Here is a 26,833-nt window from a genome sequence, read left to right as displayed (position 1 = left end):
TGATGGGGGAGGGGGGTTGTGTTCTGGCCATGGTCACTCACATGGAGGTAGTGATGGGGGGGGGGGGTTGTGTTCTGGCCATGGTCACTCACATGGAGGTAGGATGGGGGGGGGGGGGGTTGGTTCTGGCCATGGTCACTCACATGGAGGGTGATGGGGGAGGGGGGGGTTGTGTTCTGGCCATGGTCACTCACATGGAGGTAGTGAGGGAGGGGGGGTTGTGTTCTGGCCATGGTCACTCACATGGAGGTAGTGAGGGGGGGGGGTTGTGTTCTGGCCATGGTCACTCACATGGAGGTAGTGAGGGGGGGGGTTGTGTTCTCTGGCCATGGTCACTCACATGGAGGTAGTGAGGGGAGGGGGGTTGTGTTCTGGCCATGGTCACTCACATGGAGGTAGTGATGGGGGGGGGGGGGGGTTGTGTTCTGGCCATGGTCACTCACATGGAGGTAGTGATGGGGGAGGGGGGTTGTGTTCTGGCCATGGTCACTCACATGGAGGTAGTGATGGGGGGGGGGGGTTGTGTTCTGGCCATGGTCACTCACATGGAGGTAGTGAGGGGGAGGGGGGTTGTGTTCTGGCCATGGTCACTCACATGGAGGTAGTGATGGGGGAGGGGGGTTGTGTTCTGGCCATGGTCACTCACATGGAGGTAGTGATGGGGGAGGGGGGTTGTGTTCTGGCCATGGTCACTCACATGGAGGTAGTGATGGGGGAGGGGGGTTGTGTTCTGGCCATGGTCACTCACATGGAGGTAGTGAGGTAGTGATGGGGGAGGGGGGGGTTGTGTTCTGGCCATGGTCACTCACATGGAGGTAGTGATGGGGGGGGGGGTTGTGTTCTGGCCATGGTCACTCACATGGAGGTAGTGATGGGGGGAGGGGGTTGTGTTCTGGCCATGGTCACTCACATGGAGGTAGGGAGGGGGGGGGGTTGTGTTCTGGCCATGGTCACTCACATGGAGGTAGTGATGGGGGAGGGGGGGTTGTGTTCTGGCCATGGTCACTCACATGGAGTAGTGATGGGGGAGGGGGGTTGTGTTCTGGCCATGGTCACTCACATGGAGGTAGTGATGGGGGGAGGGGGGTTGTGTTCTGGCCATGGTCACTCACATGGAGGTAGTGATGGGGGGGGGGGGGTTGTGTTCTGGCCATGGTCACTCACATGGAGGTAGTGATGGGGGGGGGGGGTTGTGTTCTGGCCATGGTCACTCACATGGAAGTGAGGGGAGGGGGGGTTGTGTTCTGGCCATGGTCACTCACATGGAGGTAGTGATGGGGGGGGGGTTGTGTTTGGCCATGGTCACTCACATGGAGGTAGTGAGGGGAGGGGGGGTTGTGTTCTGGCCATGGTCACTCACATGGAGGTAGTGGGGGGAGGGGGGTTGTGTTCTGGCCATGGTCACTCACATGGAGGTAGTGATGGGGGGGGGGGGTTGTGTTCTGGCCATGGTCACTCACATGGAGGTAGTTGGGGGGGGGGTTGTGTTCTGGCCATGGTCACTCACATGGAGGTTGGGGGAGGGGGTTGTGTTCTGGCCATGGTCACTCACATGGAGGTAGTGATGGGGGGGAGGGGGGTTGTGTTCTGGCCATGGTCACTCACATGGAAGTGATGGGGGGGGGGGGTTGTGTTCTGGCCATGGTTGTAGTGAGGGGAGGGGGGTTGTGTTCTGGCCATGGTCACTCACATGGAGGTAGTTGTGTTCTGGCCATGGTCACTCACATGGAGGTAGTGATGGGGAGGGGGGGGATGGTCACTCACATGGAGGTGGGGGGGGGTTGTGTTCTGGCCATGGTCACTCACAAAGTGTCACTCACATGGAGGTAGGAGGGGGGGGGGTTGTGTTCTGGCCATGGTCACTCACATGGAGGTAGTGATGGGGGGGGGTTGTGTTCTGGCCATGGTCACTCACATGGAGGTAGTGATGGGGGAGGGGGGTTGTGTTCTGGCCATGGTCAACATGGAGGTAGTGATGGGGGGAGGGGGGTTGTGTTCTGGCCATGGTCACTCACATGGAGGTAGTGATGGGGGGGGGGGGTTGTGTTCTGGCCATGGTCACTCACATGGAGGTAGTGATGGGGGGGGGGGTTGTGTTCTGGCCATGGTCACTCACATGGAGGTAGTGATGGGGGAGGGGGGTTGTGTTCTGGCCATGGTTCACATGGAGGTATGATTTGTGTTCTGGCCATGGTCACTCACATGGAGGTAGTGATGGGGGTTGTGTTCTGGCCATGGTCACTCACATGGAGTAGTGATGGGGGTTGTGTTCTGGCCATGGTCACTCACATGGAGGTGAGTGTGATGGGGGTTGTGTTCTGGCCATGGTCACTCACATGGAGGTAGTGATGGGGGTTGTGTTCTGGCCATGGTCACTCACATGGAGGTAGTGGGGGGGGTTGTGTTCTGGCCATGGTCACTCACATGGAGGTAGTGATGGGGGGGGGTTGTGTTCTGGCCATGGTCACTCACATGGAGGTAGTGATGGGGGGGAGGGGGGTTGTGTTCTGGCCATGGTCACTCACATGGAGTGATGGGGGGAGGGGGGTTGTGTTCTGGCCATGGTCACTCACATGGAGGTAGTGATGGGGAGGGGTTATGTTTTGATGGTACGTGTTACGCTACTGATCTTTTAAGATAATGACATACACACTTTTTTTTTGTGTTTTTTTCATCCAGATCTTTTAAAGTCTCTTCAGTTTTCTTCACAAACAGCAACCTTGTTTCTTTGTCTGAGTCATGAATAATATATTGTTAAGTATTTTTGGAATCTTTTTTTTTTTTTTGTAAATACAAAAAAACTGTAAAAAGAAAAATAATACATGTAAAGTTGTCTTTTTTTTAAATACTTTTCATTCTAATATGATGAATATTGTTATATTACACTTAAGAAAACAAAACCTGTACCTTTTTTAATATTGTGACCTTTTATTAAAAGTGCATTGGACACAGCAGTTCTCGGGGTGTGTAATGTGTGGTTGTCCCAGAATTAAAATGGCAGCTTTGAGAGAAGCTAGCAATCATCCATTTCCTGTCGTTATTTTGATCAATATATATATATATAGTGTATATAGTATATAAGTTATTCTATTATTATTTTATATATTATTTATATAATTTGGATACAATGATATATAGTTAGTTAGACAGATATATTGTTAACCCTGTGGTCAAGGCGAAGTCAGGTGCAGGAGAGCAGAGTGTAGTGAACAGGCGCACTTTTTATACCGGTCCAACGAAAGCATAAAAGTACATAAATGTGACCAAACATGGAACAATAGACACCCCAGGTATGTGAACCCTGTGGTCAAAAGGTCAACGTCGACACCCCAGGTATGTGAACCCTGTGGTCAAAAGGTCAACGTCGACACCCCAGGTATGTGAACCCTGTGGTCAAAAGGTCAACGTCGACACCCCAGGTATGTAACCCTGTGGTCAAAAGGTCAACGTCGACACCCCAGGTATGTGAACCCTCTGATCAAAAGGGCAACATGCCCCAGGTATGTGAACCCTGTGGTCAAAAGGGCAACATGCCCCAGGTAGGGCGTGCCCCAGGTATGGCCTTGTCATTCATATTGTCGTCGGGGGAAGAAGTGGACCAAAGTGTTCATGAGGGAGGGAGGGATGATGTATTGTTCATGATTTACTTTCAAAACACTTCAACAAAATAACAAAGAGCAAAACGACAACGAACAGTTCTGTCAGGTGCAGAAACACAAAACAGAAAATAATCTCCCACAAAACACAGGTGGGAAACAGGCTGCCTAAGTATGATTCTCAATCAGAGCCAACGATAGACAGCTGTCCCTGATTGAGAACCGTACCCAGCCAAAACATAGAAATAACAAAACATAGAAATAAAGAACATAGAATGCCCACCCAAATCACACCCTGACCAAACCAAATGGAGACATAAAAAGGCTTTCTATGGTCAGGGCGTGACACACATTTAAAAGATACTTTGTCCTTTAAGGGCCACCGTAGTACCACAACTCCTCAAGACATTATTACTGTAATCCATGTCTACAGTTACTGAATGTCACATTATTTTATTGTGAATTAAAACCTTCAACAATAAAATGGTCGTCTAATTCTGTGGTGCTGTTTCATCCAGCAGAGGACACAGAAGCACAAGGCCCTATGCACTATGGTCCCATTAGATTAGACTGAGCTTGATAACGCTGCGTTCAGAACAACGTGGGAAGTTGGTATTTACCAGCATACGACTGGGGAAACCCCCCCCCCACCCCCACTTTGAACGCCCCTCCAACTGGTAATTACTAGTGGGGGAAACTCGTCATCTCTGAACTCCTGACTCCTCACACCTCTGATGTCACATACTAAGGAAATTACCTTTATAGCAGCATTTTTTCGGTAGTTAAATGTAACAACAAAACTTTATTTATAAAATGTTTTTTAACATTCCAATTTGTTTACAAGCATGAGAGCTGTACTTTTAGTTTATGGTTGGGCGTTTCTCAGCGAGTTCAAAGCACGTGAAAGCATTCAATTGGCATTTATTTTACGATTAATAACTGGCTAATTCCCACCTCCCACTTGGTTATGAATGCTGCATTATCCCTGTCCAGTAAACAGTTCATTGGAGATCAGACTTCTGTTTTACTACAGTTACACTGGAAAAAGTCATGACAAACCTCTTCTTCCTATGAACTTTTTTCTGTGATCTTTTGCTCAGCGAACCTTCTTCTCCACCCTCCCCTCCTCCTCCCTTCTTCCCCACCTCTCCTCCTCCTCCTCCTCCCTTCTTCCCCACCTCTCCCTTCCGTCTTCTCCTCCTCCAGTCTCTTCTTCCCCCTTCTCCACCTTCCCCACCTCTCCTCCTCCTCCTCCTACTCCCTTCTTCCCCACCTCCCCTTCTGTCTTCTCCTCCTCTCCTCCAGTCTCTTCTTCCCCCTTCTCCACCCTCCCCTCCCCCTCCCCCTCCCTTCTTCCCCACCTCTCCCTTCCACCTCCCCCTTCTCCACCCTCCCCTCCCCCTCCCTTCTTCCCCACCTCTCCCTTCCTCCTCCACCTGCCCCTTCTCCACCCTCCCCTCCTACTCCCTTCTAACCCCCAACTTCAGCTGGTTCAGATGATTCATCCCTCTGTGTGTGACTCCGTATCATTTGTTTGCCAGGTTACCGTGACAACCGACCGATATCGCATTCGCATTCGCAGACCTTCCATTGACCCTGTTCCTTATTCTTTACTGCGCTGTAATTAAAGCAACGTTAGTATTGAGAAGTAACACAAAGACATAAAAAAGGAACTTAAGGTCAGAACGTGACAACGAGATGACATTTCAGTCTGTCTGTCTTTACACTAAAACTGCATAAATTTTTTTTTTTTTTTCACAATTTCACAGTATAATTCCCAACCTCATAGTGTGTAAATATAAAACAACATCAAACCCTGTCAGTACACAGGCAACCCACTCTCTCCCCTAACAGACGTGTGCTTGTCTTGTCGTAACATGAGCTTTTATTGCCAGGGAAAGGCCCCTGTCCAGATGCCGTCTGTTATCAGTATAGTCTTATCAGTAGAGCCAGCCTGAGCCGAGCACTCCCTTTTGAAGTGAAACTAGGGCGATCATTACGTATTTATCACTACACAGGAGATCAATAGGTATGTATCACTACACAGGAGATCAATATGTATTTATCACTACACAGGAGATCAATATGTATTTATCACTACACAGGAGATCAATATGTATGTATCACTACACAGGAGATCAATATGTATGTATCACTACACAGGAGATCAATATGTATGTATCACTACACAGGCGATCAATATGTATGTATCACTACACAGGAGATCAATATGTATTTATCATTACACAGGAGATCAATATGTATTTATCACTACACAGGAGATCAATATGTATTGATCACTACACAGGAGATCAATATGTATTGATCACTACACAGGAGATCAATATGTATTGATCACTACACAGGAGATCAATACCTCTCGTCAGCCAAGTCATTGAAGTTCCTTTCTGTAGTAAATTGATCACGATCGTAGTTTTAATAAAAAAATTAAAAAAATTTTTGTGTCACAGTCATACCCCCCTCCCCCTTCTCAGCTCCAGGGTGTGTCACAGTCATACCCCCCCCCCCTCCCCCTTCTCAGCTCCAGGGTGTGTCACAGTCATACCCCCTTCTCAGCTCCAGGGTGTGTCACAGTCATACCCCCCCCCCTTCTCAGCTCCAGGGTGTGTCACAGTCATATCCCCCCCCTTCTCAGCTCCAGGGTGTGTCACAGTCCTATCCCCCCTTCTCAGCTCCAGGGTGTGTCACAGTCATACCCCCCCCCTTCTCAGCTCCAGGGTGTGTCACAGCCCTATCCCCCCTTCTCAGCTCCAGGGTGTGTCACAGTCCTATCCCCCCCTTCTCAGCTCCAGGGTGTGTCACAGTCATACCCCCCCCTCCCCCTTCTCAGATCCAGGGTGTGTCACAGTCATACCCCCCCCCCTCCCCCTTCTCAGATCCAGGGTGTGTCACAGTCATACCCCCCCTCCCCCTTCTCAGATCCAGGGTGTGTCACAGTCCTATCCCCCTCCCCTTCTCAGCTCCAGGGTGTGTCACAGTCCTATCCCCCCCTCCCCTTCTCAGCTCCAGGGTGTGTCACAGTCATACCCCCCCTCCCCTTCTCAGCTCCAGGGTGTGTCACAGTCCTATCCCCCCCTTCTCAGCTCCAGGGTGTGTCACAGTCATACCCCCCCTTCTCAACTCCAGGGTGTGTCACAGTCCTATCCCCCCTCCCCTTCTCAGCTCCAGGGTGTGTCACAGTCATACCCCCCCCCCCCTTCTCAGCTCCAGGGTGTGTCACAGTCCTATCCCCCTTCTCAGCTCCAGGGTGTGTCACAGTCATACCCCCCCCTTCTCAACTCCAGGGTGTGTCACAGTCCTATCCCCCCTTCTCAACTCCAGGGTGTGTCACAGTCCTATCCCCCCTCTCGGAGGGAGAGTTCAGATCTCTATCTGTCCTGCCCTGGCAGAGAGAATGATATGTCTTAATAACCAACAGCAGTTATCACATACCAGTGGATTGGGACATTGAGTCCGTATTCACCTCTCCAATCAAAATGCCCGTATTCACCTCTCCAATCAAAATGCCCGTATTCACCTCTCCAATCAAAATGCCCTTATTCACCTCTCCAATCAAAATGCCCTTATTCCCTCTCCAATCAAAATGCCCGTATTCACCTCTCCAATCAAAATGCCCGTATTCACCTCTCCAATCAAAATGCCCTTATTCACCTCTCCAATCAAAATGCCCTTATTCCCCTCTCCAATCAAAATGCCCGTATTCACCTCTCCAATCAAAATGCCCGTATTCACCTCTCCAATCAAAATGCCCGTATTCACCTCTCCAATCAAAATGTCCTTAATCACCTCTCCAATCAAAATGCCCGTATTCACCTCTCCAATCAAAATGCCCGTATTCACCTCTCCAATCAAAATGCCCGTATTCACCTCTCCAATCAAAATGCCCGTATTCACCTCTCCAATCAAAATGCCCGTATTCACCTCTCCAATCAAAATGCCCGTATTCACCTCTCCAATCAAAATGCCCGTATTCACCTCTCCAATGAATATCCAAGCTGTTTGTAAAGTAGACTTTTTTAAAAACTCTGATCTTTATGACATTAATCAAACCACCATTCCCATCACAAGAACATGAAGCAATACGTAAACAAACGACTGGAGAAAGAGGAGAAACCCAGACAGTCTGTACAAAGCTGTGACCTCATCATTGTGGGACGGTGATAAAACAAGGGTGAGGCTGAATCTGTCATAGTTTGTCATGCTAGTAGGTCTGTAGAGACTGGTATCACAACCATAGCGATGTCATTCACAGACAGGTCTATACAGTAACCCTGGCAACACTAGAACTATTGGCATTGTCCATACAGTCACTTTCACGTTGCTAGTTTACTTTTTCCCCCTTAGGGCCACCGTACTCTTCCGATGTGGGGTCAAAAATATCCTATACTAAATTAATGCTCTGTGTTTATTCATCAGTGGTTATAGCATTGCCTTTAAGACAGTGGTGTACATTGCCTTTAAGACAGTGGTTATAGCATTGCCTTTAAGACAGTGGTTATAGCATTGCCTTTAAGACAGTGGTTATAGCATTGCCTTTAAGACAGTGGTTATAGCATTGCCTTTAAGACAGTGGTGTAGCATTGCCTTTAAGACAGTGGTTATAGCATTGCATTTAAGACAGTGGTTATAGCATTGCCTTTAAGACAGTGGTTATAACATTGCCTTTAAGACAGTGGTTATAGCATTGCCTTTAAGACAGTGGTGTACATTGCCTTTAAGACAGTGGTTATAGCATTGCCTTTAAGACAGTGGTTATAGCATTGCCGTTAAGACAGTGGTTATAGCATTGCATTTAAGACAGTGGTTATAGCATTGCCTTTAAGACAGTGGTTATAGCATTGCCTTTAAGACAATGGTTATAGCATTGCCTTTAAGACAGTGGTTATAACATTGACTTTAAGACAGTGGTTATAGCATTACCTTTAAGACAGTGGTTACAGCATTGCCTCTAAGACAGTGGTGTAGCATTACCTTTAAGACAGTGGTGTGGCATTGCCTTTAAGACAGTGGTGTAGCATTGCCTATAAGACAGTGGTTATAACATTGCCTTTAAGACAGTGGTTATAGCATTGCCTATAAGACAGTGGTTATAGCATTGCCTATAAGACAGTGGTGTAGCATTGCCTTTAAGACAGTGGTGTAGCATTGCCTTTAAGACAGTGGTGTAGCATTGCCTTTAAGACAGTGGTTATAGCATTGCCTTTAAGACAGTGGTTATAGCATTGCATTTAAGACAGTGGTATAACATTGCCTTTAAGACAGTGGTGTGGCATTGCCTTTAAGACAGTGGTGTAGCATTGCCTTTAAGACAGTGGTGTACATTGCCTTTAAGACAGTGGTTATAGCATTGTCTTTAAGACAGTGGTTATAGCATTGCCTCTAAGACAGTGGTGTGGCATTGCCTTTAAGACAGTGGTGTAGCATTGCCTTTAAGACAGTGGTGTAGCATTGCCTTTAAGACAGTGGTTATAGCATTGCATTTAAGACAGTAGTGTAGCATTGCCTTTAAGACAGTGGTGTAGCATTGCCTCTAAGACAGTGGTGTACATTGCCTTTAAGACAGTGGTTATAGCATTGCCTTTAAGACAGTGGTGTACATTGCCTTTAAGACAGTGGTGTAGCATTGCCTTTAAGACAGTGGTTATAGCATTGCCTTTAAGACAGTGGTGTACATTGCCTTTAAGACAGTGGTGTAGCATTGCCTATAAGACAGTGGTTATAACATTGCCTTTAAGACAGTGGTTATAGCATTGCCTATAAGACAGTGGTTATAGCATTGCCTTTAAGACAGTGGTGTACATTGCCTTTAAGACAGTGGTGTAGCATTGCCTATAAGACAGTGGTTATAACATTGCCTTTAAGACAGTGGTTATAGCATTGCCTATAAGACAGTGGTTATAGCATTGCCTATAAGACAATGGTTATAGCATTGCCTTTAAGACAGTGGTTATAGCATTGCCTTTAAGACAGTGGTTATAGCATTGGCTTTAAGACAGTGTTATAGCATTACCTTTAAGACAGTGGTGTGGCATTGCCTTTAAGACAGTGGTGTAGCATTGCCTTTAAGACAGTGGTTATAGCATTGGCTTTAAGACAGTGTTATAGCATTACCTTTAAGACAGTGGTGTAGCATTGCCTTTAAGACAGTGGTTATAACATTGCTTTTAAGACAGTGGTTATAGCATTGGCTTTAAGACAGTGTTATAGCATTACCTTTAAGACAGTGGTGTGGCATTGCCTTTAAGACAGTGGTGTAGCATTGCCTATACGACAGTGGTGTAACATTGCCTTTAAGACAGTGGTTATAGCATTGCCTCTAAGACAGTGGTGTAGCATTGCCTCTAAGACAGTGGTGTAGCATTGCCTTTAAGACAGTGGTTATAGCATTGCCTTTAAGACAGTGGTTATAGCATTGCCTTTAAGACAGTGGTTATAGCATTGCCTCTAAGACAGTGGTGTAGCATTGCCTTTAAGACAGTGGTTATAGCATTGCCTTTAAGACAGTGGTTATAGCATTGCCTTTAAGACAGTGGTTATAGCATTGCCTTTAAGACAGTGGTTATAGCATTGCCTCTAAGACAGTGGTGTAGCATTGCCTCTAAGACAGTGGTTATAGCATTGCCTCTAAGACAGTGGTGTAGCATTGCCTTTAAGACAGTGGTTATAGCATTGCCTTTAAGACAGTGGTTATAGCATTGCCTTTAAGACAGTGGTGTAGCATTGCCTTTAAGACAGTGGTGTAGCATTGCCTTTAAGACAGTGGTGTAACATTGCCTTTAAGACAGTGGTTATAGCATTGCCTTTAAGACAGTGGTGTACATTGCCTTTAAGACAGTGGTGTAACATTGCCTTTAAGACAGTGGTGTAGCATTGCCTTTAAGACAGTGGTTATAGCATTGCCTTTAAGACAGGGGTGTGGCATTGCCTTTAAGACAGTGGTGTAGCATTGCCTTTAAGACAGTGGTTATAGCATTGCCTTTAAGACAGTGGTTATAGCATTGCCTTTAAGACAGTGGTTATAGCATTGCCTTTAAGACAGTGGTGTAGCATTGCCTTTAAGACAGTGGTTATAACATTGCCTTAAAGACAGTGGTGTAGCATTGCCTTTAAGACAGTGGTGTAACATTGCCTTTAAGACAGTGGTTATAGCATTGCCTTTAAGACAGTGGTGTACATTGCCTTTAAGACAGTGGTGTAACATTGCCTTTAAGACAGTGGTGTAGCATTGCCTTTAAGACAGTGGTTATAGCATTGCCTTTAAGACAGTGGTTATAGCATTGCCTTTAAGACAGTGGTTATAGCATTGCCTTTAAGACAGTGGTGTAGCATTGCCTTTAAGACAGTGGTTATAACATTGCCTTTAAGACAGTGGTGTAGCATTGCCTTTAAGACAGTGGTGTAACATTGCCTTTAAGACAGTGGTTATAGCATTGCCTTTAAGACAGTGGTGTAGCATTGCCTTTAAGACAGTGGTGTAACATTGCCTTTAAGACAGTGGTTATAGCATTGCCTTTAAGACAGTGGTGTACATTGCCTTTAAGACAGTGGTTATAGCATTGCCTTTAAGACAGTGGTTATAGCATTGCCTTTAAGACAGTGGTTATAGCATTGCCTTTAAGACAGTGGTGTAGCATTGCCTTTAAGACAGTGGTTATAACATTGCCTTTAAGACAGTGGTGTAGCATTGCCTTTAAGACAGTGGTGTAACATTGCCTTTAAGACAGTGGTTATAACATTGCCTTTAAGACAGTGGTGTAGCATTGCCTTTAAGACAGTGGTGTAACATTGCCTTTAAGACAGTGGTTATAGCATTGCCTTTAAGACAGTGGTGTACATTGCCTTTAAGACAGTGGTGTAACATTGCCTTTAAGACAGTGGTTATAGCATTGCCTTTAAGACAGGGGTGTGGCATTGCCTTTAAGACAATGCTATAACCACCCAAACAAGGGCACTGCGTTCATCCACCTCTGGCCTGCTCGCCTCCCTACCACTGAGGAAGTACAGTTCCCGCTCAGCCCAGTCAAAACTGTTCGCTGCTCTGGCCCCCCAATGGTGGAACAAACTCCCTCACGACGCCAGGACAGCGGAGTCAATCACCACCTTCCGGAGACACCTGAAACCCCACCTCTTTAAGGAATACCTAGGATAGGATAAAGTAATCCTTCTCACACCCCCCTTAAAAGATTTAGATGCACTATTGTAAAGTGGCTGTTCCACTGGATGTCATAAGGTGAACGCACCAATTTGTAAGTCGCTCTGGATAAGAGCGTCTGCTAAATGACTTAAATGTAAATGTAAATGTAAATGTAAGACAGTGGTGTAGCATTGCCTTTAAGACAGTGGTTATAGCATTGCCTTTAAGACAGTGGTTATAGCATTGCCTTTAAGACAGTGGTTATAGCATTGCCTTTAAGACAGTGGTGTAGCATTGCCTTTAAGACAGTGGTTATAACATTGCCTTTAAGACAGTGGTGTAGCATTGCCTTTAAGACAGAAGCTTATGACGTCATAGACAGAGGAAAGAACACGGACCATGTGAGTGAACGGGCCCTGGGCTGTGGCTGTCCCTGTGTGTCTCCAGCCTGCCTGCTGTACCCACATCACATTGGGCCCAATTCAGACTTCAGATAAGTTGACCTAACATGGAACAATGTGACAGAAATGTTGACTTGAGTCCATGTTTGATTGACTTGAGTCCATGTTTCATATATTAGACTCTCTCAACATTCTCAATGAAAGGGTCTGGTCAATGAGGCTGTCGGGACAGGGTCTGGTGAGAATGGAGAGGGGGAGGTGAAGTGTCTCAGGTGAGGATGGAGAGGGGGAGGGGAGTGTCTCAGGTGAGGATGGGGAGGGGAGTGTCTCAGGTGAGGAGGAGGGGAGGGGGCGTGTCTCACGTGAGGAGGGAGGGGGAGTGTCTCAGGTGAGGAGGGAGAGGGAGGGAGGGGGAGTGTCTCAGGTGAGGAGGGAGAGGGAGAGAGGCAGTGTCTCAGGTGAGGAGGGAGAGGGAGTGTCTCAGGTGAAGAGGGAGAGGGAGGTAGGGGGAGGAGGAGTGACTCAGGTGAGGAGGGAAGGGGAGGGGGAGTGTCTCAGGTGAGGAGGGAGAGGGAGGGAGGGGGAGTGTCTCAGGTGAGGAGGGAGAGGGAGGGAGGGGAGTGTCTCATGTGAGGGAGGGAGAGGGAGGGGGGGGAGTGTCTCAGGTGAGGATGGAAAGGGAGGGGAGTGTCTCAGGTGAGGAGGGAGTGTCTCAGGTGAGGAGGGAGAGGGAGGGGAGTGTCTCAGGTGAGGAGGGAGAGGGAGGGGGAGGGAGAGTGTCTCAGGTGAGGATGGAGAGGGAGGGGAGGGGGAGTGTCTCAGGTGAGGATGGAGAGGGAGGGGAGGGGGAGTGTCTCAGGTGAGGATGGAGAGGGAGGGGGAGGGGGAGTGTCTCAGGTGAGGATGGAGAGGGAGGGGGAGGGGAGTGTCTCAGGTGAGGATGGAAAGGGAGGGGGAGGGGGAGTGTCTCAGGTGAGGATGGAGGGGGAGGGGAGTGTCTCAGGTGAGCATGGAGAGGGAGGGGGAAGGGGAGTGTCTCAGGTGAGGATGGAGAGGGAGGTGGAGTGTCTCAGGTGAGGATGGAGCAGGAGGGGGAGTGTCACCTGTGAGGATGGAGAGGGAGGGGGAGTGTCTCAGGTAAGGATGGAGGGGGAGTGTCACCTGTCCATCTCCTCATTTGAATTCCATGCTGTCACTGTCACTTGTCCACTCAAGCTTAACATTATTGCCATCTATCGCCCACCAGGTGCCCTTGGAGAGTTCCTAAATGAGCTTGACATCTTGATAAGCTAATATCCTGCTGATGACTCACCGCTCTTCGTACCTGGCGACTTCAACCTACCGACACCTGACATTGATTAATTTCTTTCCAACTCTCTCTTTCCCCTCCTCTGTTCTAATCTCACTGCACCCCCCCCCCTCTAGGTCTCTGTTCTCCTACTAATCTCACTGTAACCCCCCTCCAGATCTCTGTTCTCCTACTAATCTCACTGCACCCCCTCTAGGTCTCTGTTCTCCTACTAATCTCACTGTAACCCCCTCCAGATCTCTGTTCTCCTACTAATCTCACTGCACCCCCCTCTAGGTCTCTGTTCTCCTACTAATCTCACTGTAACCCCCTCCAGATCTCTGTTCTCCTACTAATCTCACTGCACCCCCCCTCTAGGTCTCTGTTCTCCTACTAATCTCACTGTAACCCCCCTCTAGATCTCTGTTCTCCTACTAATCTCTCTGTCTGTCTCTCCTACTAATCTGTCTCTCTCTGTCTCTCTGTCTGTCTCTCTCTGTCTCTCTCTCTCTGTCTTTCTCGCTTTCTCTCTCTGTCTCTCTCTCTCTCTGTCTCTCTGTCTCTCTCTCTCTCTCTCTCTCTCTCTCTCTCTGTCTGTCTCTCTGTCTGTCTGTCTCTCTCTTTCTCTCTGTCTGTCTGTCTCTCTGTCTGTCTCTCTCTGTCTCTCTCTCTGTCTCTCTGTCTCTCTCTGTCTCTCTCTCTCTCTGTCTCTCTGTCTCTCTGTCTCTCTCTCTCTCTGTCTCTCTGTCTCTCTCGCTCTCTCTCTCTCTGTCTGTCTGTCTGTCTGTCTGTCTGTCTGTCTGTCTGTCTGTCTGTCTGTCTGTCTGTCTGTCTGTCTGTCTGTCTGTCTGTCTGTCTGTCTGTCTGTCTGTCTGTCTGTCTGTCTGTCCTATCATCTCTCCCTTCTGCTAAATCCTTCTCTCTCCTGATTCTGCCTCTTCATCCCCACTCTTCATCCCTATCTGCATTCTATGACTCACACTGTCCCCTTTCCTCCCAGGCCGGCTCAGCCCTCCATTCCTGCTCCGTGGCTGAGTGACTCATTGTGAGTTTACAGAACAGGGCTGTGGGTAGCTGAACAAAAACTGAGGAAAACTAAACTTTCATTGTGAAACTCCCTCCTCTCTACCTCCCCTTCCTCTGTTGCTAAAGCCACTTTCTATCACCTTAAATTTCAACCTTCTAACCCTAGAAAACTATTTTCCACCTTCTCCTCCCTCCTTAATCCTCCATCCCCTACCCTTCCCTCTCTGCGGACGACTTTGTCAAGAAGGTTGTCGACATCTGCTCCTCATTCACTCAGCCTATTGAGTCCACTGGTCCCACTCATTCACTCAGCCTATTGAGTCCACCGGTCCCATTCATTCACTCAGCCTATTGAGTCCACTGGTCCCAGTCATTCACTCAGCCTATTGAGTCCACTGGTCCCAGTCATTCACTCAGCCTATTGAGTCCACTGGTCCCATTCATTCACTCAGCCTATTGAGTCCACTGGTCCCATTCATTCACTCAGCCTATTGAGTCCACTGGTCCCATTCATTCACTCAGCCTATTGAGTCCACTGGTCCCAGTCATTCACTCAGCCTATTGAGTCCACTGGTCCCAGTCATTCACTCAGCCTATTGAGTCCACTGGTCCCATTCATTCACTCAGCCTATTGAGTCCACTGGTCCCATTCATTCACTCAGCCTATTGAGTCCACTGGTCCCATTCATTCACTCAGCCTATTGAGTCCACTGGTCCCAGTCATTCACTCAGCCTATTGAGTCCACTGGTCCCAGTCATTCACTCAGCCTATTGAGTCCACTGGTCCCATTCATTCACTCAGCCGATTGAGTCCACTGGTCCCACTCCTTCACTCTATCAGATCCTCCTCTCCACCCTCTCAGGGCTGGGCGTCTCAGGCTCTATCAGATCCTCCTCTCCACCCTCTCAGGGCTGGGTGTCTCAGGCTCTATCAGATCCTCCTCTCCACCCTCTCAGGGCTGGGAGTCTCAGGCTCTATCAGATCCTCCTCTCCACCCTCTCAGGCTCTATCAGATCCTCCTCTCCACCCTCTCAGGGCTGGGCGTCTCAGGCTCTATCAGATCCTCCTCTCCACCCTCTCAGGGCTGGGCGTCTCAGGCTCTATCAGATCCTCCTCTCCACCCTCTCAGGGCTGGGTGTCTCAGGCTCTATCAGATCCTCCTCTCCACCCTCTCAGGGCTGGGCGTCTCAGGCTCTATCAGATCCTCCTCTCCATCCTCTCAGGGCTGGGTGTCTCAGGCTCTATCAGATCCTCCTCTCCATCCTCTCAGGGCTGGGTGTCTCAGGCTCTATCAGATCCTCCTTTCCACCCTCTCAGGGCTGGGTGTCTTAGGCTCTATCCTCTCAGGGTTGGGCGTCTCAGGCTCCATCCTCTCAGGGCTGGGTGTTTCAGGCTCTATCAGATCCTCCTCTCCACCCTCTCAGGGCTGGGCATCAAAGGCTCTGCACACTCCTACCTGGCAGGCCACTCCTACCTGGCAGGCCACTCCTACCTGGCAGGCCACTCCTACCAGGTGATGTGGAGAGGATAAGTGTCTGCATCGTGTACTCTCACTACTGGTGTCCCCCAGGGTTTGGTTCTAGGTTCTCTTCTCTCTATATACCAAGTCATTGGGCTCCATCATATCCTCACATGGTCTCTCCTATCATTGCTATGCTGATGAGACTCACCTACTTTTCTCCTTTCCTCATTTTGTCATCCAAGTGCCTGGCAGATATCTCAGCTTGGATGTCGGCCCACCACCTCAAGCTCAACCTCAACAAGACGGAGCTGCTCTTCCTCCCGGGGAAGTCCTTCCCGCTCAAAGACCTCTCCATCACGATTGAGGACTCCAGTGTTGACCCTCCCAGAGTACAAAGAACCTTGGTGTGACCCTGGACAACATCCTGTCGTTCTCTGCAAACATCAAACCAGTGACTCGATCCTGCAGATTCATGCTCTACAACATCCGTAGAGTACGACCCTACCTCACACAGGAAGAGACCCTACCTCACACAGGAAGAGACCCTACCTCACACAGGAAGCGGCGCAGATCCTAATCCAGGCACTTGTCATCTCCCGTCTGGACTACTGCAACTCTCAGTTGTCTAGGTTCACCGCTAGTGACATCAAACCCCTGCAACTTCTTCAGAATGCTGCAGCCCGCCTGGTGTTCAACCTTCCCATGTTCTCCCATGTCACCCCGCTCCTCCCATGTCACCCTGCTCCTCCCATGTCACCCTGCTTCTCCCATGTCACCCTGCTCCTCCCATGTCACCCCGCTCCTCCCATGTCACCCTGCTCCTCCCATGTCACCCTGCTCCTCCCATGTCACCCTGCTTCTCCCATGTCACCCTGCTCCTCCCATGTCACCCTGCTCCTCCCATGTCACCCTTCTCCTCCCATGTCACCCCATGTCACCCTGCTCCTCCCATGTCACCCTTCTCCTCCCATGTCACCCCATGTCACCCTGCTCCTCCCATGTCACCCTGCTCCTCCCATGTCACCCTTCTCCTCCCATGTCACCCTGCTCCTCCCATGTCACCCTGCTCCTCCCATGTCACCCTTCTCCTCCCATGTCACCCCATGTCACCCTTCTCCTCCCATGTCACCCTGCTCCTCCCATGTCACCCCTCTCCTCCCATGTCACTCTGCTCCTCCCATGTCACCCCTCTCCTCCCATGTCACCCTTCTCCTCCCATGTCACCCTGCTCCTCCCATGTCACCCTGCTCCTCCCATGTCACCCTGCTCCTCCCATGTCACCCTGCTCCTCCCATGTCACCCTTCTCCTCCCATGTCACCCCATGTCACCCTTCTCCTCCCATGTCACCCTGCTCCTCCCATGTCACCCCTCTCCTCCCATGTCACCCTGCTCCTCCCATGTCACCCCGCTCCTCCCATGTCACCCTGCTCCTCCCATGTCACCCTGCTCCTCCCATGTCACCCTGCTCCTCCCATGTCACCCCGCTCCTCCCATGTCACCCCCGCTCCTCCCATGTCACCCCGCTCCTCCCATGTCACCCTGCTCCTCCCATGTCACCCTGCTCCTCCCATGTCACCCTGCTCCTCCCATGTCACCCTGCTCCTCCCATGTCACCCCGCTCCTCCCATGTCTCCCTGCTCCTCCCATGTCACCCTTCTCCTCCGAACAATCCTCTGGCTTCCAGTCGAAGCTCACATCCACTACAAGACCATGGTGTTTACCTACGGAGCAGCAAGAGGAACTGCCCCTTCCTACCTTCCGGCTATGCTCACACCCTAAACCCCAACCCGAGCACTCTCTGTTCCTGGTCTCTTGGTCCTGGCACCCCTACGGGAGGACAGCTCCCACTCAGCCCAGTCCAAGATCTTCTCCAAGCTCTTCTGTCCTCCCACCCCTACGGGAGGACAGCTCCCACTCAGCCCAGTCCAAGCTCTTCTGTCCTCCCACCCCTACGGGAGGACAGCTCCCACTCAGCCCAGTCCAAGCTCTTCTGTCCTCCCACCCCTACGGGAGGACAGCTCCCACTCAGCCCAGTCCAAGCGCTTCTCCAAGCTCTTCTGTCCTGACACCCCTACGGGAGGACAGCTCCCACTCAGCCCAGTCCAAGCTCTTCTCCAAGCTCTTCTGTCCTGGCACCCCTACGGGAGGACAGCTCCCACTCAGCCCAGTCCAAGCTCTTCTGTCCTGACACCCCAATGGTGGAACCAGCTTCACCCTGAAGCTAGAACAGCAGAGTGCCTGCCCATCTACCCGAAAGCACCTGAAACTCTACCTCTTCAAAGAGTATCTTAAAGTGGAACTGACAGCATTTGAACTACTTTGCAAATATGAAACAAACAGACAATCATAATATCAGCCCAAAATATCAAAATCCCAGTTTACGCTACAAAACCAACTGTAAAACTAGGTTCTATTTGACTCAGCGTTCCGTGATGTACACTAAGGCATTGTTGTCAGAACAGATGGATGCAGTTCAATACATGATTAATATAATTCACCAAAACATTTATTGGAAGTCGAAAACATATTGCTATCATGTTGTAAATCACAGCTGATCTGGTGTAAAACGGACGAATGTAACTAAGGCTGGGAATGTCAATACAATCAAATTAGCAAGGGCAACGATCACAAGTCAGCCATTACGTTCCTGATATGCTAGCATATCTACTTATGTAGCAAGCTAAAAACACAGAGCCTAACGTTAGCTATATAGCTAGCTAGCTACCATAATTTAGCTCAGTAACATTGTATTTCCTTAATATCTATTGCCATCCTTGTTGTCTATGCCTGTTAGCTAGCTAGCTGCTAGGAGGACGTCATGTCATTGGAGGAATGGGTGAGTGACTGACTTGTTCCCTCCTCAAATCGTTCTTCGGTGACTATACACAGCTAGAGATGCCACGTGTCATTTGGTTAGCTAGCAAGAAATGTGAATCGCTTCGCTAGCTAGCCGAACGACTGTTATCCAGTTAGCATATTCACTCCGGCTAGTGAAGCATCGTTACCCATCGCTCCACAAAAGCCGTGGCCCTTGCAGAGCAAGGGGAACTACTACTTCAAGGTCTCAGCGCGAACACTGCTAACTAGCTAGCCATTTCACATTTTTTTTAAAATTTTATTTCACCTTTATTTAACCAGGTAGGCTAGTTGAGAACACCTTTATTTAACCAGGTAGGCTAGTTGAGAACACCTTTATTTAACCAGGTAGGCTAGTTGAGAACAAGTTCTCATTTGCAACTGCGACCTGGCCAAGATAAAGCATAGCAGTGTGAACAGACAACACAGAGTTACACATGGAGTAAGCAATTAACAAGTCAATAACACAGTAGAAAAAAAAATGGGCAGTCTATATACAATGTGTGCAAAAGGCATGAGGTAGGCGAATAATACAATTTTGCAGATTAACACTGGGGTGATAAATGATCAGATGGTCATGTACAGGTAGAGATATTGGTGTGCAAAAGAGCAGAAAGGTAAATAAATAAATAAAATAAAAAAACAGTATAAAAACAGTATGGGGATGAGGTAGGTGAAAATGGGTGGGCTATTTACCAATAGACTATGTACAGCTGCAGCGATCGGTTAGCTGCTCGGATAGCTGATGTTTGAAGTTGGTGAGGGAGATAAAAGTCTCCAACTTCAGCGATTTTTGCAGTTCATTCCAGTCACAGGCAGCAGAGTACTGGAACGAGAGGCGGCCAAATGAGGTGTTGGCTTTAGGGATGATCAGTGAGATACACCTGCTGGAGCGTGTGCTACGGATGGGTGTTGCCATCGTGACCAGTGAACTGAGATAAGGCGGAGCTTTACCTAGCATGGACTTGTAGATGACCTGGAGCCAGTGGGTCTGGCGACGAATATGTAGCGAGGGCCAGCCGACTAGAGCATACAAGTCGCAGTGGTGGGTGGTCCGTTACACTCACCTCCCTTTTGACCGCACATTCACTCTGGCTAGCTATCTTCTCAAATTTCAGAGCACTCTTGTCTGAGTGTGGCAGAGAGCAGAATAACCGCTGAATATGACCGGTGTCGGGATGAAGTAGGCAACACAAACATGCTCTGATAGGGTGAATAAAATGGTCAGTGAAGTGTTCTCTCATTTGTGCCTGGAAGGAGCTAGCTAGCAAGCTAGTCGACTTTAGCCAGTTAGGGACAATGCGTCCATTGGCTGGAAGGAGCTAGCTAGCAAGCTAGCCGACTTTAGCCAGTTAGGGACAATGCGTCCATTGGCTGGAAGGAGCTACCTAGCAAGCTAGCCGACTTTAGCCAGTTAGGGACAATGCGTCCATTGGCTGGAAGGAGCTAGCTAGCAAGCTAGCCGACTTTAGCCAGTTAGGGACAATGCGTCCATTGGCTGGAAGGAGCTAGCTAGCAAGCTAGTCGACGTTAGCCAGTTAGGGACAATGCGTCCATTGGCTGGAAGGAGCTAGCTAGCAAGCTAGTCGACTTTAGCCAGTTAGGGACAATGCGTCCATTGCCTGGAAGGAGCTGGCTAGCAAGCTAGTCAACGTTAGCCAGTTAGGGACAATGTGTCCATTGCCTGGAAGGAGCTAGCTAGCAAGCTAGTCAACTTTAGCCAGTTAGGGACAATGCGTCCATTGGCTGGAAAGCTACAGAGGGACGAGCAGGCTATTCTCCAACGTTTATCAGTGCAATTTTGAAGGCCAACTAGCTGAAAAAAGTGTGAGAGAGTTTATCTAATGTTCCTTCGTTAGATATTTTTAGCTCAGCTTGTTTTGCATCAGTTGTTGATTTTGTGTTTGTCGATGTGCATGTAGGGAAAGATTGTTTGCTCAATAGGACTGTAAAGTTTACAAACCTGAGAGGTCTCACTTGATATTTTAGCTACATATTTATAGAAATCCATACAAGTCTATTTTGTGGTTTTTGCCGAATGCGTTCTAATGATCTAAAAACTCAGTCCAGTTCATAGTGAATGATGACAGGCCCTACTTCCTGTAAACACACAGTCCAGTTCATAGTGAATGATGACAGGCCCTACTGCCTGTAAACACACAGTCCAGTTCATAGTGAATGATGACAGGCCCTACTTCCTGTAAACACACAGTCCAGTTCATAGTGAATGATGACAGGCCCTACTTCCTGTAAACACACAGTCCAGTTCATAGTGAATGATGACAGGCCCTACTTCCTGTAAACACACAGTCCAGTTCATAGTGAATGATGACAGGCCCTACTTCCTGTAAACACACAGTCCAGTTCATAGTGAATGATGACAGGCCCTACTTCCTGTAAACACACAGTCCAGTTCATAGTGAATGATGACAGGCCCTACTTCCTGTAAACACACAGTCCAGTTCATAGTGAATGATGACAGGCCCTACTTCCTGTAAACACACAGTCCAGTTCATAGTGAATGATGACAGGCCCTACTGTCTGTAAACACACAGTCCAGTTCATAGTGAATGATGACAGGCCCTACTGTCTGTAAACACACAGTCCAGTTCATAGTGAATGATGACAGGCCCTACTGTCTGTAAACACACAGTCCAGTTCATAGTGAATGATGACAGGCCCTACTGTCTGTAAACACACAGTCCAGTTCATAGTGAATGATGACAGGCCCTACTGTCTGTAAACACACAGTCCAGTTCATAGTGAATGATGACAGGCCCTACTGTCTGTAAACACACAGTCCAGTTCAAAGTGAATGATGACAGGCCCTACTGCCTGTAAACACACAGTCCAGTTCATAGTGAATGATAACAGGCCCTACTGCCTGTAAACACACAGTCCAGTTCATAGTGAATGATGACAGGCCCTACTGTCTGTAAACACACAGTCCAGTTCATAGTGAATGATGACAGGCCCTACTGCCTGTAAACACACAGTCCAGTTCATAGTGAATGATGACAGGCCCTACTGCCTGTAAACACACAGTCCAGTTCATAGTGAATGATGGCAGGCCCAACTGCCTGTAAACACACAGTCCAGTTCAAAGTGAATGATGACAGGCCCTAATGCCTGTAAACACACAGTCCAGTTCATAGTGAATGATGGCAGGCCCAACTGCCTGTAAACACACAGTCCAGTTCAAAGTGAATGATGACAGGCCCTACTGCCTGTAAACACAGTCCAGTTCATAGTGAATGATGACAGACCATACTGCCTGTAAACACACAGTCCAGTTCATAGTGAATGATGACAGACCATACTGCCTGTAAACACACAGTCCAGTTCAAAGTGAATGATGACAGGCCCTACTGCCTGTAGAAACCTCAGTCCAGTTCATAGTGAATGATGGCAGGCCCTACTGCCTGTAAACACACAGTCCAGTTCATAGTGAATGATGACAGGCCCTACTTCCTGTAAACACACAGTCCAGTTCATAGTGAATGATGACAGGCCCTACTTCCTGTAAACACACAGTCCAGTTCATAGTGAATGATGACAGGCCCTACTTCCTGTAAACACACAGTCCAGTTCATAGTGAATGATGACAGGCCCTACTTCCTGTAAACACACAGTCCAGTTCATAGTGAATGATGACAGGCCCTACTTCCTGTAAACACACAGTCCAGTTCATAGTGAATGATGACAGGCCCTACTTCCTGTAAACACACAGTCCAGTTCATAGTGAATGATGACAGGCCCTACTTCCTGTAAACACACAGTCCAGTTCATAGTGAATGATGACAGGCCCTACTGTCTGTAAACACACAGTCCAGTTCATAGTGAATGATGACAGGCCCTACTGTCTGTAAACACACAGTCCAGTTCATAGTGAATGATGACAGGCCCTACTGTCTGTAAACACACAGTCCAGTTCATAGTGAATGATGACAGGCCCTACTGTCTGTAAACACACAGTCCAGTTCATAGTGATTGATGACAGGCCCTACTGTCTGTAAACACACAGTCCAGTTCATAGTGAATGATGACAGGCCCTACTGTCTGTAAACACACAGTCCAGTTCAAAGTGAATGATGACAGGCCCTACTGCCTGTAAACACACAGTCCAGTTCATAGTGAATGATAACAGGCCCTACTGCCTGTAAACACACAGTCCAGTTCATAGTGAATGATGACAGGCCCTACTGTCTGTAAACACACAGTCCAGTTCATAGTGAATGATGACAGGCCCTACTGCCTGTAAACACACAGTCCAGTTCATAGTGAATGATGACAGGCCCTACTGCCTGTAAACACACAGTCCAGTTCATAGTGAATGATGGCAGGCCCTACTTCTTGTAAACACACAGTCCAGTTCATAGTGAATGATGACAGGCCCTACTGCCTGTAAACACACAGTCCAGTTCATAGTGAATGATGGCAGGCCCAACTGCCTGTAAACACACAGTCCAGTTCAAAGTGAATGATGACAGGCCCTAATGCCTGTAAACACACAGTCCAGTTCATAGTGAATGATGGCAGGCCCAACTGCCTGTAAACACACAGTCCAGTTCAAAGTGAATGATGACAGGCCCTACTGCCTGTAAACACAGTCCAGTTCATAGTGAATGATGACAGACCATACTGCCTGTAAACACAGTCCAGTTCAAAGTGAATGATGACAGGCCCTACTGCCTGTAGAAACCTCAGTCCAGTTCATAGTGAATGATGGCAGGCCCTACTGCCTGTAGAAACCTCAGTCCAGTTCATAGTGAATGATGGCAGGCCCAACTGCCTGTAAACACACAGTCCAGTTCAAAGTGAATGATGACAGGCCCTAATGCCTGTAAACACACAGTCCAGTTCAAAGTGAATGATGACAGGCCCTACTGCCTGTAAACACACAGTCCAGTTCAAAGTGAATGATGACAGGCCCTACTGCCTGTAAACACACAGTCCAGTTCAAAGTGAATGATGACAGGCCCTACTGCCTGTAAACACACAGTCCAGTTCATAGTGAATGATGACAGGCCCTACTGCCTGTAAACACACAGTCCAGTTCAACGTGAATGATAACAGGCCCTACTGCCTGTAAACACACAGTCCAGTTCATAGTGAATGATGGCAGGCCCTACTGCCTGTAAACACACAGTCCAGTTCATAGTGAATGATGGCAGGCCCTACTGCCTGTAGACACACAGGCTCTGGGTCAGTTCCTATGACTGAGATATGTGGTTGTCCCACCTAGCTATCTTAAGATGAATGGCTCTGGGTCAGTTCCTATGACTGAGATATGTGGTTGTCCCACCTAGCTATCTTAAGATGAATGGCTCTGGGTCAGTTCCTATGACTGAGATATGTGGTTGTCCCACCTAGCTATCTTAAGATGAATTGCTCTGGGTCAGTTCCTATGACTGAGATATGTGGTTGTCCCACCTAGCTATCTTAAGATGAATGGCTCTGGGTCAGTTCCTATGTCTGAGATACGTGGTTGTCCCACCTAGCTATCTTAAGATGAATGGCTCTGGGTCAGTTCCTATGACTGAGATATGTGGTTGTCCCACCTAGCTATCTTAAGATGAATTCTCTAATTGTAAATCGCTCCGGATAAGAGCGTCTGCTAACTGACTCAAATTTGTCAAATGTAGACTCTTGAGGTTAACAGGAATCTCTACTGTAGCTGTGAATTGACCCCCTGCGTTTGTCTATACCTCTTGACTGTACGAGTGAGTTATTACAGACAGGCGGGCAGGACGCCAACCAGAACCTCTCTGCTTCCTAACCAGGAAGGGGGAAAAAAATGAGCTTTTTTCATTAAGCCGTTAAAGTGAATGAGATGTCAAGTGGCACGTAGTTTATCGGGCTTTTTAACACAGTACCTTTTAGCAAATGAGTTCCCCGGGCCTTGCGACGGAGAGGTGTGTGTAAAAGCGTTATGCTTGTGGTTGTTGATGATTGAGTGAAGGTTGTTTAGGGGTTGCCTGCTTGTTTGTCTTGGGGCGCAGCTGAATTACTACATGGCTCTTTAAGCCTGTCCACAATACAACGGGTTCAAATGAATTATTACAAATAAATCAAATGAGACGGAGGGAGGTGGTGTGAGGTGAGGAATGGATGCATTATATGTGTGTGGAATGGGGGGGATAAAGGCATTGATTGGATGAGCCCTGTTCAATTAGACTGCTGTCTGCGCTGAACAAGGCAGGAAGCGGAGGAGGATTGGTTCATACTTATCCCGAGGGATTAGCTGGTGGGGTGAATGATGTCCTGATGATGGACGGTGAGGGATAGGAAGTGGCGTGAATCATTTCCTGGGTACACAGAGGGGAGGAACAGTGAAGGTATGACCCAGGCGGTTTGGGGGCATTCGTATTCACAACCACTAATCATGTGTGTTAGTCAGAAGGAGTGTTGTTAATCACAGCTTGAGAACAGTGTGGGGGGAGGAGAACAGTGTGGGGGGAGGAGAACAGTGTGGGGGAGGAGAACAGTGTGGGGGGAGGAGAACAGTGTGGGGGGAGGAGAACAGTGTGGGGGAGGAGAACAGTGGGGGAGAGGAGAACAGTGGGGGGAGGAGGGGGGGGAGAGGAGAACAGTGTGGGGGGAGGAGAACAGTGGGGAGAGGAGAACAGTGGGGGAGAGGAGAACAGTGTGGGGGAGGAGAACAGTGTGGGGGAGAGGAGAACAGTGGGGGAGGAGAACAGTGGGGGAGGAGAACAGTGTGGGGGAGGAGAACAGTGTGGGGGAGGAGAACAGTGTGGGGGAGGAGAACAGTGTGGGGAGAGGAGAACAGTGTGGGGGGAGGAGAACAGTGGGGGGAGAGGAGAACAGTGTGGGGAGAGGAGAACAGTGTGGGGGAGAGGAGAACAGTGAGGGAGGGAGAACAGTGTGAGGGAGAGGAGAACAGTGTGGGGGAGAGGAGAACAGTGTGGGGAGAGGAGAACAGTGTGGGGAGAGGAGAACAGTGTGGGAGAGGAGAACAGTGTGGGGAGAGGAGAACAGTGGGGGGAGAGGAGAACAGTGGGGGAGAGGAGAACAGTGTGGGGGAGAGGAGAACAGTGGGGGGAGAGGAGAACAGTGTGGGGAGAGGAGAACAGTGGGGGAGAGGAGAACAGTGTGGGGAGAGGAGAACAGTGTGGGGAGAGGAGAACAGTGTGAGGGAGAGGAGAACAGTGTGGGGGAGAGGAGAACAGTGTGAGGGAGAGGAGAACAGTGTGGGGGAGAGGAGAACAGTGGGGGAGAGGAGGGGAGGAGAACAGTGGGGGGAGAGGAGAACAGTGTGGGGGGAGAGGAGAACAGTGTGGGGGAGGAGAACAGTGGGGAGAGGAGAACAGTGTGGGGGAGAGGGAGAACAGTGGGGAGAGGAGAACAGTGTGGGGGAGAGGAGAACAGTGTGGGGGGAGGAGAACAGTGTGGGGGAGAGGAGAACAGTGTGGGGAGAGGAGAACAGTGTGGGGAGAGGAGAACAGTGTGGGGAGAGGAGAACAGTGGGGGAGAGGAGAACAGTGTGGGGGAGAGGAGAACAGTGTGGGGGAGAACAGTGTGGGGGAGAGGAGAACAGTGGGGAGAGGAGAACAGTGTGGGGGAGAGGAGAACAGTGGAGAGGAGAACAGTGTGGGGGAGAGGAGAACAGTGGGGGAGGAGAACAGTGGGGGAGGAGAACAGTGGGGGGAGAGTGGGGGAGAACAGTGGGGGAGAGGAGAGGAGAATCAGTGGGGGGAGGGGAGGAGAACAGTGTGGGGAGAGGAGAACAGTGTGGGGGGAGAGGAGAACAGTGTGGGGAGAGGAGAACAGTGTGGGGAGAGGAGAACAGTGGGGGAGGAGAACAGTGTGAGGGAGAACAGTGTGGGGGAGAGGAGAACAGTGGGGGAGAGGAGAACAGTGGGGGGAGAGGAGAACAGTGTGGGGAGAGGGAACAGTGGGAGGAGAACAGTGTGGGGGAGAGGAGAACAGTGGGGGAGGAGAACAGTGGGGGAGAGGACAGTGTGGGGGAGAGGAGAACAGTGTGGGGAGGAGAGTGGGGGGAGGAGAACAGTGTGGGGGAGAGGAG

At 49.1% G+C, this 26,833-nt stretch overlaps 1 long non-coding RNA gene across 1 annotated transcript; it reads left to right on the top strand.

Annotated features, from left to right (window-relative positions):
• Window positions 1-2,307: 2,307 nt before the first annotated feature.
• Window positions 2,308-3,023, top strand: LOC135565239 (uncharacterized). The gene is made up of 2 exons (XR_010461408.1): window positions 2,308-2,386; window positions 2,580-3,023. It is a non-coding gene; the product is annotated as an uncharacterized LOC135565239 (long non-coding RNA).
• The last annotated feature ends 23,810 nt before the right edge of the window (window positions 3,024-26,833 follow it).

This window comes from Oncorhynchus nerka, linkage group LG27 (genome assembly GCF_034236695.1).
Source record: "Oncorhynchus nerka isolate Pitt River linkage group LG27, Oner_Uvic_2.0, whole genome shotgun sequence".
Classification (NCBI taxonomy): domain Eukaryota; kingdom Metazoa; phylum Chordata; class Actinopteri; order Salmoniformes; family Salmonidae; genus Oncorhynchus; species Oncorhynchus nerka.
The sequence above is the reverse complement of the archived record's forward strand: the minus strand, read 5'-3'. Positions and strand labels throughout refer to the sequence as shown.